Genomic DNA, 12,650 nt, shown 5'->3' on the forward strand with positions numbered 1-12,650 from the left:
TCCGCTGCTGTCCGCGGCCGAGCCGGTGCTGAAGCGCGCGCCCCCGCCGCTGCCCGCGCCGCCGCCGGCCCTTGTAGCGTAAAGCAGTGGCCATGGCAACCCGCGTCACACAGCGCGGGGGGGCCGCCCCGCGCCCCGCGCCGCCTCACGGGGGAGGCCGCGCGCCGCGGCCCCAACGGCCGCAACGGCCGCTGGGCGCAGAAACGCGCTCCCGTTTAACGGCTCCTGCCCGCCGGCAGCGCGGGGCGAGCGCCGCTTCGTGAGGGGACGGCGGCAGGAAGCGGCTGCGCGCGCGGGAGCCGCGGGGAAGGGCGAAGCCCTCGCCTAAAGCTCGGTGCCGCCGCCTAAAGCTCGGGGCTAAAGCTTCGTGCCGTCGCCTAAAGCTCGGGGATAAAGCTGGGTGCCGCCGCCTAAGGCTCGGTGCCGCCGCCTAAGGCTCGGTGCCGCCGGCCAGGCACCGCCTGAGCCTTCCCTCTGCAAGAGGAGCGCCCAAAACTTGCACATTTTGGGAGAGGATCCCCAGATCCCCCGTGCTCCTCGCCGCGTGACACCGCTCACTCAACTGTAGCATTAAACGGTAGCTTGAAAATAATCAGTTTTTCAGTAATAATCAATTTTCAGTAGCTTGAAAATAATCGGCAAACGCAAGCTCCTAAATTTCCCCATCTTTGATCAATTAAGTGACTGGATTAAGYGACTTAAGTATCCTTGATCACTTAAGTGATGGAAAAAAAAGGCTTGTGCAGAGTGAGATTATAAAGTATTTCTGCTTGTTTTTGATCACTTACAYGGCACTTACATTTGATAACATTAAACACATGATAGTCCTCTTGCACATCGCCTTGGTTTGCTTTTGCAACCACACRTAACTAAAATGCGAGGTAATTCACTTTAATGTTCTGAGAAGCTATGCCAAATGGATAAGCCGTAATTATTTTTGAAAAAAATGCAGATTTAGTACTATAGTGACTCATAAGAGGGAGCATACTTTGACCAAAAAAAAAAAAAAAAAAAAGTTGCCTCAGTATTCTCAGTATTTTAGCTGAATTTTATCATAGACAGAAGTATATTATACGTAATAACGTTGGTTGCTGTGTTTGTGGTTCAGCTTACAGCACACAGCTAGTTTTAGGCTGGCGCTTGGGTATTGCCCAACATTTTACCCTTTTCTCTCCGAAGYCTAGAATCCTTCAGATCTGACCTAAAAATCACCCAAACGCTGATCACCCAAACACCTTAAAGCTGTTCCGCTTTAGGACCCATAACAAACTTCAGCACCTCTTTTCATGAATATGGGTATCGTCCTGCAATTAAAAACCCTGCTTGTGAACTGCTTAATTAATAGCATAAATAAAGACCAAGTATTTGCCACCCCTTTATCTTCCTAGACAGAGAAGAAGTTTTTTAATACAGCAACGCGACTCTTGGCTGTAATGATTTTATTTCCCACTCTACCGGTTCCTGGCTGCTGGACCCAGCTGGACGGCTGGGAGCCCGAATAGGGAGGGAGGGGAATTATCCTGCTGCTGCTCAGCCGGGGCCGGAGCAAAGCCCAGCTCTACTGTGTTAGATATTGAGTGATTAATTGGGCTCATTAATTAGATGAGTTTTGTTTTTCCCCTGCATTTTGAACATGGTGAATTTCTAAGTAAGTTTTGGGAGAGCTGCATAATTGCCAGAGCTATGGCATGGCCAGGGGCGTGCGTGCTGCTTGATATACAGAGARCGGCTTCTTTTGAGACGGCTGATAAACCTGATTTACTGTCCGGCCGGGAGAGCTGGGTTTTCCTGGAACGGTGCCCTTGCCTCCTTGCGCACTTGGGTGGAAGGCAGATGTAGATCTGGGCCAACGTGATGTCACCGGGCTACTATGAATGGGCACAGCCGGAGAAATGATCCCGTTCTAGACCTGGGCGCAGCAGGTCTCCAGAAATCCAGACCTGGATTTCTAACCTAGGAGACAGGAATTTTTCAACAGCTGGAAGAGCCACAGAAAGTGTTAAAAAGTTCATCGCCTAAATGATGGCAAGCCGGGTCCAGTGCAGCCCCTCACGGAGCTCAGAAGGGCCAYGGTTTTACCCAAAGCACTTTGTTTGTTTCGGAAATGAGGATTTCAACGGCGGAATCAGAGGCTGGGGCTCCTCTGCTGATGTGATGCACGAGAAATGATCTCTAAGGCCTGGGCTGGTGCCGTCTCTTCCTCCTTTGGCCCCAATTCAGGAAAGCACTTAACACCTACAAACACACATTTCTAGTCCGCAAAGCTTTTGAGCAAACACCTAGGTTGAAGATTCACTTACCTCTAATTCATTGGTTAAGAAGTATTACTCAACAGGGGTAAAAGTGGGATAATCCGGCTGTAAATCCTTATCGTTTATATCATTTATAACCAGAGCTTAGTCATCTTTTGACCAATGACGCACAGCATGGATTTCTTGCTGAATAAAAATTTGGAAGCACAGCCGGTTTTTCGCAGGAGCCTGGAACTGTGCCCTGTGCCTGGTTTTATGAATGCACAGCTCCGAGGCTGGAGCGTGCAGCGGATAACCTGGAGCAAGGTCACGTTTGGATAGAGTAACAGCACCTACATCCTCAACTACAACAATTGGGTCTGGCCCCACGTCTATTTTTTTTTTTTTTTTTTTCAATTTCATAGCAATTTTGACGTGCAGAACAAGTTCAGACCGTGGCAGTAATAAAAGCAGTTTTAAAATGATGACGATTACCAAGCTTTAGAGCTGGAGCTCCGTTGTAAAGGTCAGATCCTGATCTACACTTGCCCAATTCTCAGGTGCATTTAGATCTGAGATACCGTACACGTTCAGCGCTCTGCTCTGCCGTACAGTAGAGGAGGAGAAAATCATTTTTACCTTTGGAAAATTCCATCACAGGACTGCATTTTCATTCCAAAACTCCACAATTTCTTGTCATGAATGATGCATTTTCTGTCTCCGGGGAAATAATCTGAGAAAAGAATATCCCCATGGCCTTCTTTTTAAGCTTATGCTTCTGAGACAGCACGAGGAGGAGAAGCAGAAAAGAAGTGCCCTTTCCAGGTTAAGCAGGTATTCACTTGGCTTTCGCACACATGAAGAAAAGCCAAATACACCCCATACAAATGTTCCTTTTCAGACTGCCAGAGGGAAGCACAAGGCTGGGAGGACACTAAAATTCCCYCTCTCATTTCAGGGCTCCTTGAGCTGAGCCCTTGGCCAGGTTTCAGGAAGAGAATCGTGCCGTCCCTTTCCATTCGGTTTGGTTTTGGTTTTTGGGTAGCCATAGCAAGATAGTCAGATATTGCTGAGCAAAAGAGAGCTCCCGGAAAACTCTTAATGTGCAAAGTTCCCTTGAAGGAAGCRGAAGGAGAAAAGTTCATTGAGGACAGAGTCCTCCTAACTCCTSTTACCTTTCATGGAGTTTTATTCTGAAGTATGAAGAGATTTGGGAGGCTGGTTGGTGCAGGAAGCTGGGAGCGGGGACCGTTTCCACTGATCCAAAATAGCTCTCTTTGGCGGCAGAACGCAATTCACTTTTTCTGCTGCCACTGACACGCTGAAAGGAGAGCAAAACAACCTAAACCATGAGATTAGTCAGAATTAGCTCTTTTCCTGTACTGATGCTCAAGCTCTGCTCTGTAAGAAATAATTGTCTGACCTTTGGCCAGGGAGGAAAAAGTTGAAAGGCACAAACACAAGCTATAAAAATAACCATTAAAAAATTTCCTCAGGAAATCTGTTTAAATACTGATGTCATTCTTGCACAGTAGCTACTTCAGGCTGAAATAGCCTATTTAGCTGCAGGGAAGAAGGAAGACGCTGTCGGAATCCCATGGAGACCAAGGTTGGCAGATACGATGGCAGATCCTATGGGATGGATTGAAGGGCTACCATGGGTGCCAGGTTGCACTTGGAAAGCGATATCCACTGATAGGTTTAGCAGAAAAAAACACTGATTCAAGATGTATTTTACCCAAAAATGGGCAACGGGAGAAAAGAGGTGTATCCATGCTCTGAACTTGTGCATAAAGCTTCGGGTGGACATCCAACCTGGGACATTCAGCAAACTTTGCTCCGGTGCCAGATTTTGCAGATACACAGATTTTGGATGGAGATTTTAATGGTCCCATGGATGACAGGCTGTGTTCACAGTGCAGTGAAGAAGAGGCTTCTAATTTAAGCCGTAGAGCGGTGAGCGTTAGTTCATTGGGAAGCCATGGGAAACAGGAGAAAACGTGGCCTGGTAAATCCAGTTATCCTTCCAAAAATAAACCACGGGAACATTAGATGCTACCGGGAACACACATAGCACAGCAAACTGCTCAGCAAGCTGTGCTAACCTAATTTCATGATTGCACGACCGAAGAAAATCCTGACTCATATTTTATTAAAATTGTTATGATGAATCAGCAAATGACTCCTGTTTATCTCCTCCAACGTCAGCACGCTGGAGTCTGGAGCAGCTTGAACTAAAGCGAGTCTATTCTGACCGGCTCAAGCTGGGCTAAATGGAAGCAAACAGAAGTTTGTCCTTGACGGACACGTGGAAAGCTCAGAAAAATCTCAGAAAAATGCTTCTCCTGGGAGAAGGAAAGAGGAGCTCCGTGCGTGCCCTTCACCACTGATCCCTTCGCCCTTTTTCATGTCAGATGCCAAATAGAAATGTTTACACTCAAAAAACTGTGGCCAATCTAACAGGATTTCCACAAATGGCAAAGGCTGGTCTTGATGCCTGTGCCCTTTAGTGCCTATCCCTGTGGTGCTAGGGGAGAAAATGAAACTGCACAGGAACATACAGCCCAATCTGGCCCGTTTAGCTGCTAATCCCATCTTCTTTCCTGGGACGTGTGAATATTTTGGTTAATGTACAGGAGCACCTGAGGGAAAGAAAGTGCAATCCCGCCCGAGGGCTGTTGCCTGTAGAGAAGCTGCAGGGGTGCCTTCCAGAACTGCTCCTCACGCTGTTCTCCTTACAAATTAAATACCGGGAAGGGGAAAATAATTAGACTTCTCCYAGAGACGAGAAAATAAAACAGCCTTAGCATTTCAGGAGGGAACCTCACAATATCTATTAATGGATTTGATTTCATTTTAGCAATTCACTTTGCAGTAAAAATATTAAACTTAGATTGCTTCAGTGAAAGAGAACGTCAGGATGTGTTGCCCTTATYGGCAAAAAGGGCCAAGGTCAGGTAGAAACCTGTGTTTACTTTGAGGAACAACCTTTTTCAATGGAGATTGAGAGAGAAAGGCAAACGCTGCAGGTATTTGGATGCACATGTGCATACACTGCCGGGCAGCATTCCAAGGGCTGCCTTCTTCTCACTGCATGTTGAAATTCCCTGCGACTTGTTCACTTTGGCTGAATGTGAATGAGCGCAGCATTTGGCTGAAAACACTTAAGAAGTGTACAATATTGTTACTTTAGTAAAAGAAAATGTCAGACCTGCATGGAGGTCACACAAATGCAAAGCTGGAAAGAATTTTAGGAGGTCAGGAAAGCCAGAGTCCCAGGCCCAGGTGTCCGAGTTGTCTACCTAGACTGTTCTTAAAACTGTTCTGAGGAGAGTCTACAACTTCCCTGGATACCCCGCTTTCAGATATATTCAGCTTTTCCTATTACCAGCATATAGAGAAGTCTATCAAAGGAAATTAGATTTCTTTGCCCTGATTTATTCTTGATAAAAACATACTCATTGATTTTAGCCATTTTACTATGTTCTAGATAACAGGTTTTTTTGCTCCTCATCAGGGATGTTAACCTCACAGGAGCCTCATTTCCTTCATCGCCTTCCCTTGTCAGGATCAGCATYGCTTTGCCCTTCTCCCAGTCCTGTGGGATCAGCAGGATTCCCGCTGGTGACGCGGGGGCTGCTTCACTCACGTGCGTGCGCACGGTGGGGTGAACGGTATCAGCATCTGGACACAGCCAGCCCCGCTGCATTTTCTTACACCTATCCCACCCTGTTCTGGCCTGTGCTCCTATCTCCTGTCTGTGTCATTAAGTCACATTTTTCTGTGATATTTTAAAGATTCAGCCACCTGCTCTTGTCTCCTGCTTCACCGAGAAATGGGCCTGGCCTTTCTTTTGCTCTAATGTATTGATAGCACATTTATTTTCTTTCTGTGTTTTTATATCCCATTAGCTGCGCGCAGACTTGGTGCCTCAGCTCCTGCAGGACGACGGCTGGGCTCCGTAGGTGGACGCACGTGGCAGAGCTGGCAGCAACGACGCCTGCTCACCGTGTTCACCCCAAGGGAAGCTTCTGTCTCACCGTGGCGCTGCAGGGATGCTCTGGCTCAGGGCAAATCCGACAGCACAGGCTCAACAGGGCAAAAGCCACAAGTTCATCCCCTTCGTGACCTGGTAATGCCCAGCAGGAGCCTCCGTGGCCCTGTCTGCAGGAACACCCGGACCTGCTGGGTAAGTGAGACCTGGCACTTCCCTCCCTGCCCTCCAAATGCTGAGCAGGACTTCAAGCAAATAAAAATCTGCTGCTAAGAATCACTTAGCCTAGATTTTGAGTCAATAATGCTGCTTTGGCAAACCCTATCATACAGCCCCTCTGATCTTACTCCTTCAGGCTGCACATTTTAAAGGGAAATAATCATTTAGGTCTTGCTGTGAAGCACAGGGTGCATTTACACTCCTGGAGCATTGCAAAATGCCACTGCAGCCCTGCAAGAGCAAGGTGATTCAAGCACGCGACCTGTTACACTGAGCTAGAGACTAAATTTGTCCAAAGGAAAATATTTCAAAAGAATAGCGGCCTTGAGGAATAATCACTATGCAGAACAGCATTTGTTTTGTTTGCTCACACGTTTCATCAACTGAAAATGTAGGAATTAAAGTTGATGCACAATCGCGATAATAATAGAGAGCAGCTCTGCAATATTTTTTTATTTAGACATGTGCACAAGTGTTACATTGATTCTACCTTTATAAATTGATTTCTGCATGAATACCACAGTGCTTAACCGCTTGGATAGTTAGAAAAATACAGCTTGTCAGCCTTGGATAACATTATATTGCCATTAAACAGCTTTACAATGATGTATTTGCCTTGGAGAAGGGTTGTGGGATGACACCAAGAGCTGTATGTAAATATCCTTAAGTCTGCACTAGAATGATATGTGAACTAYAGGCACAAAGCTTCCTTCACTGAACTCAGCAGCAACGGGAGAATGTGCTAATTTCGAGTGTGTCCCTTGTATTAATTGAGAAGTGATACCTGTAATTAACCAGAGATGCAGATAATATGATGAGGTTAAATCACTATTATTGAGAATGGTGAAATAAATTGGAATTTGGGGTCACCCGGGGATGAAATCCTTGCAATCCCTCCATAATCCCTGGTGCCCTCTGCTCCCTTGCTCACAGGTCTGCAAACAGTAAGAGTCTTCTCACCAGAAACTGCTGTATTTTTTTTTTTTTGGTAAATAATAGAAATGGGAGGAAAACATTAGCAGAAGAGGCTCTATGCTTTAGAAAGGTAACCGCAATAAAGCGATCWCCTCCCAGGTGATCACAACCTGGGGAGGTCTGCGAAGAAGCCGAGTAACGTAACATTTGCCACATCCCGCCAAACAACCCGTTTCTGGTTGCCCAGAACTACAGCGATGTTGGTTCATGGCCTCCTCATCCCTCAGGGGATTGCACAGGCCCCGCGGCCGACGGAGCAAACGGGAACGGAAGGAAACACCAAGAACCAAAATGAGACTTTGGTGGGTGCATAAGTGAAGTGAAGTGAAGCAGGGCGGGCAAAAGCGGCCATGAGGGCAGGGGGCCCAGAGAGGGACCCCACGGCTGCTCTGCCRACACCACCCTCTGGTACCTGCCATTCTGCTCTATGGCCAGCTGTGAAACATTCTGTGGCATTGAAATGTGCCTGACAAGTCTGACATGGACTAAGAGCTTAAAAAAACATCTTCTAAGCCAAATTCATGGCTTTGGCTCAAAGTAGCTTTCACAGGAGCAAGGGAGAAACTCAGGAACAAGTCTTTATATCTGATTTCCAGCACCACAGGACCTAGAATCTGCTTGACAAATGTGACACGTTATTCTCCTCTCCACGCAGCCTCCAGCACAACGTAGATCACTCACAAAGCCTGGGAGCTGCAGAGCTCCAGGTGAAGCCAGGTCTGATCCTCCTCATTGCTAACAGCTGTTAAACCCTTTGCCACCCAAAGTGACCTGGGGTTGGATTTTCATGTAGGGGGATCAAAACCAAGGACTGGTAGGAGAAAGCTTGCCATGTGTGGCACCAGGAACAGGATACAGGAACTGCTGGCATGGTCAGATGGAGTCTGCATGGAGAAAAGTAGCTGTATTTTCAGGTTTGCAGCTGATGGAGGGAGGCCAAGGGGCTGCATCCCCAAGCTGGTGGGCATCACTCCTCATCGCTGCTGGCCCAGGGATATGGGCACAAGGCTCCTGGCCCCAGCGAGCTCTGCCCCTGCCCTCACCTGCTCTCCAGCAGGAATCTCATGACCAGGCCAAGCTCGACTATTATTCAGTGTTTCTTTTTTTTTTTTTTCATGATGTGGAAGGTTTTCAACCATTCTTCTAGCATGAAGTGTTGTAATCATGTAAGTATTAATTTGATCAGGGTGAAATACTGGAATGAAAGCCAATTATTCACAGCAAATAAAGGATTCGGCCAGCTAGAAGGTTGCAAAACCTGCTATTATTTCAGCTGACAATTTCAGGATTAATTCAGACTTTAGTTTAAAAAAAAAAAAAAAAAAAAAACACTTTGCCCTCCTTACTGAAACCTTTACATGGTGGTTCTGTTTCTTCCCTACATCAAATGGAACAGGGATGGTGAATCCAGTGGAATTTGCTCTTGATGGCTTGGGACGCAGGTGTATTCCTGGCAGTGTGCGAGTGCTGCCTCCCCAGAGGCGAAACCTGGTCTCCCCCCAGCGCTTCTCGCYGCGATTCCCTCACCAGAAACCTTCCATCTGCTGCGATGGGTATCGCTGCTCCGAGAGGAGCCAAGCGGGAAGTGGGCAAGGACCGGGGGCGCCCGTGCCAGAGGCCCGGGGAGGCCAAAGTGCTTGGCCCCCTCGCAGGGCTGCGTAATCCAGCGCTCCGTGGCCAACGGCTTCGGCCTCGGGCATCTATAAATGTGCTGGCTAGCAAATATCCCGCTTTCTCCAACACCTTTATTGTTTTAACTTCTTTCTGTGATGTGTAGGCTCTAAATGCAACGTGAACCAAATCCTTATATTGCTTTTACTAGGTATTTGGTAAGTAAAGACCTACTTTGTCCAGGGTTCAGCTCTGAATCTACCCCGTTTTTTTTTTTTTTTTTCCTTTAAAGTTGCATTTCTTTTGCTCATCATGCCCGACATTGTGAATGACTAAGTGAACAGGTCAATTACTGTGATTAAAATTGATCCTCTTTGCAGGATACTCCTGGCTTCCCAGTTCCCAAACCAAGAGCCGGCAGCTCCTTTGGCTCCGTCCTGCCACCATCACGCGCTGTGGGAATGTCACCAAGCAGTGACAATATTGCTCTCGTATCGAACTCCCTGCAGAGCAAAATGCACGGGGGTTTGTAATGGTAAAGTCCTGTTTGGTTTGGAATACGTTATAAATATTTCATTTCAGGAGGCAACGTTTCTGTACACTGTGGACCTTAGGTATCAGGAAAGTAAAATGTGCTTTTGTTTCCTCTTACAGAATATGAAAATTAACATCCAGTTTTATAGCCTTGGCTGAAAAGCATCAAATACTTAGTATTTGTGACACTTGGTTAGTGGTTATGATGAGGAGCTCWTCATAAACAAGCAGTAGGTACTGCTGAAGCACAGAGGAAAGGGAAGAAAAGACGGAAAAAGGAGATGAAGGAGAAAGAGTAAAAACTAAGAGCTGCAGAAAGGCTGAGTCAAATGACCACAGTCAGAGGGGCCAAATGCTGTTTATTTGATGAGTATTTTAAACCTCACTGCCTCAGTCATATCCTGAAAGCCGCCACCACGCTATAAGTGTATGCATTAATAGAGCAAATCCATACACCTCCATCATGTTTGGAAATTGGATTTACTGCAGTTTGTCAGCACTTAATAATACTGWTTTTTTTCTTATTTTCAGCATATTTTTTCTTTTTTTTTTAATTCACCCTCTTATCCAGCTTAGTTTGTCAGTTTTATTTCCTAGAAGTGCTATGGAGAAGGCAACATTTAATTCACAAATCAATAAAATTTAAAGGGAAAAACTGTTTCTTGCATCAGAGATGAGCTGGAGGTTGTGTAGGAGGGAAGCTAAGGGGGTAGCAGGAGCRAGACTTCAACTAAATTGCTTCTTTGGGAAGAGTTTGGGGAACTGAGAGGGGGGAAGTCCATAGAGGATGAGGTGACCAAGGCTCTACAACGAAGCCCTGAAACACAACAAGCAGCAGAAAGGCACTCGGGGAGCGTGTTCTGATTTCAGGCTATGGAGCAGACGGGGGTCCTGGAACCTGTTATAAACTGTTGGAAGCGAGGCACTGTTCTCCTAAAACACCCAGGGCTGCAGCAAGGCACCCAGCGCATCTCCTCTCGGCAAAGCGAAGGGTGCAGCGGGTGCCTCCGTTTGGGGCAGGGAAGCAGWAAGCCCATTCCGAGAGCTCAGAGATTAGTCAACAGCGTTACTCATTTCGAAGASGGGGCCCTTCAGGTGCCAGGAGTGACTCAGCCATCAATATTATCAATATTCCTTTCGTAGCTAAGGCAGGAGAGGGGTCTTAGTGCTGAGTTCCTGTCAGTGATGTCCCTGCAACCAGGGCAGAAGTGCTACCAAAGTGGACCTGAACCGAAAATAACCTAAGGGCAACACAGCTGCATCCCCTGTTTTAGCCTGGTGTGTTATAGGTGAGACATTTATGCGGTGCTGATACTTGCCAGGGTGGGAACGCTTCCCTCCGAGGCCTGAACGGTGTTGGTGACAGAATTACACATCTCCAAGGCCACAAGTGTTCCTGCAGYGACCTGCACTGCAAGCTCCTGCGCCAAGGGAATGAAGGGAATCAGTGGATAATGCAACCAACAGTGCTTGTAGTCACTGGGTCTTTCAAGGAGCAATGAGGATTTAAGACGTGTTTCTTGCTTTTTCCAGTCCTTTTGCAACTTCTTCATGTGGAAAAGCAGGATTTGGATTCCTAATTAATAATAATTAAAAAAAMCCACAAAACCCTTGAAAACTGTAAATTAGGGAATTCGAGGGCAGCTTCCTGACTGTAGCTTTTGTGTAAATTCTGCAGTTCCAATGACAGCCATGGACTGTCCTTGACTGCAGCAGTGCAAGGAGGAACAGAAGTCGATCCCCATTTGCCCAAGGGAAAAGGCACCTATTGGAGTAGCCTAAAGGGGGTCAGGGTCCCCTTGATGCCAGCCGAGGAGGGCAGGAARCAACGGGCAGGAGCAGAAGGAGCTCCCTGTTTTTTATAACGTGTTCCTGTTAACTTAAACCCTGCACATTGACCTTCTAAGAGYAGAACTGACCAGGTCCGAGCGCTCTCTCTTCCATAGGTCTGATTTGGTCTGCCAGGTTTATTCCCTTCTCCATAAAATAGTAAATTCAAATAAAAGCGTGCAGAGAACACACAATTTAATATATGYTCATGTACTTCCAGTATGGCATTATCATGGAAATTATTACATATATGTGAAATCTGTAAGATTCCTTACATTCCTTACTGGCAAGAAATTAAAGACAGAAAGAGACAAGAAATTAAATTCAAGGGGCTACAGGTAATGTGCATTTTCAGGATTTGCCTATGTTTTATTTAGTCACGGAAATTCAGTGGTGTGTGTCACTGAAAAAAAAATTAGCACCTTTCCATAGTAATGCTGCTTTCTTCTTAATCACTGTAAGAGTGGTAGGATCTGATCATAAATAGGCCAATAATCCTTAAAATCCTCTCCGCAGTTTAATCTTCTTAAAATCGCTGAGCCGCCTGTGGATGAGCTGGAAAGGGGCTGGGGGAGGCGTGGCAGGAGATACCTGAGTTTTCACTTTTGCAGTCGAGCGCTGCAGGAGCAAAACTGCCCTTAGAGAACCTGGTCCTTAGGGTGACATCCATCACCCACTGGGTCGACAGGAAATCAAATGTTTTACATGCCTAGGAATGATTTGCAAAGCAAGAGAATCCCTTTTTTTGTGACACAGCCACAAGGCTGTCAGGGCAATGACTGAGATTCCCTGGAAGTATTTCACTCACTTAGGAGGCTCCAGCCATTTAAAGGGATGTTTCCACAAAACATAATAAATTATTGTGGGAACCAACAAAAACACCAGACTAATTTCTCTAACAATTTACTAATGTGAAATTAGAAAGCAGTAATGCAAGAGCTTTCAGGGGTGTTATATCTCATTAAGTTCACCTTTAGACGATTCACCTGAGCAGCTTTCTGAACATGATGATGTTAAATTCCACTTTAAGACCCAGCTTTTAAAGAACATCTCCTCTGCTAGCAATGCCCTGGTACTAATGTTCTTTGTCTGCAAGGGATTCATAGCCCGATTGCATCTTTCTCAGCTTGCTCTGGCTCTTTATTAGGGGAACTCGTGATGGAGAGCTTGAAGATGCAAGTCAAGTTAGATRCCAAGACTGATGTCTCCACAACCCTTGTTCCTTTGTTTTTTCTTCCATCCAAGCCATGCGAGAT

The sequence above is a fragment of the Nothoprocta perdicaria genome, unplaced genomic scaffold, assembly GCF_003342845.1.
Source record: "Nothoprocta perdicaria isolate Ctin4 unplaced genomic scaffold, notPer1 scaffold_124, whole genome shotgun sequence".
Taxonomy (NCBI): Eukaryota; Metazoa; Chordata; class Aves; order Tinamiformes; family Tinamidae; genus Nothoprocta; species Nothoprocta perdicaria.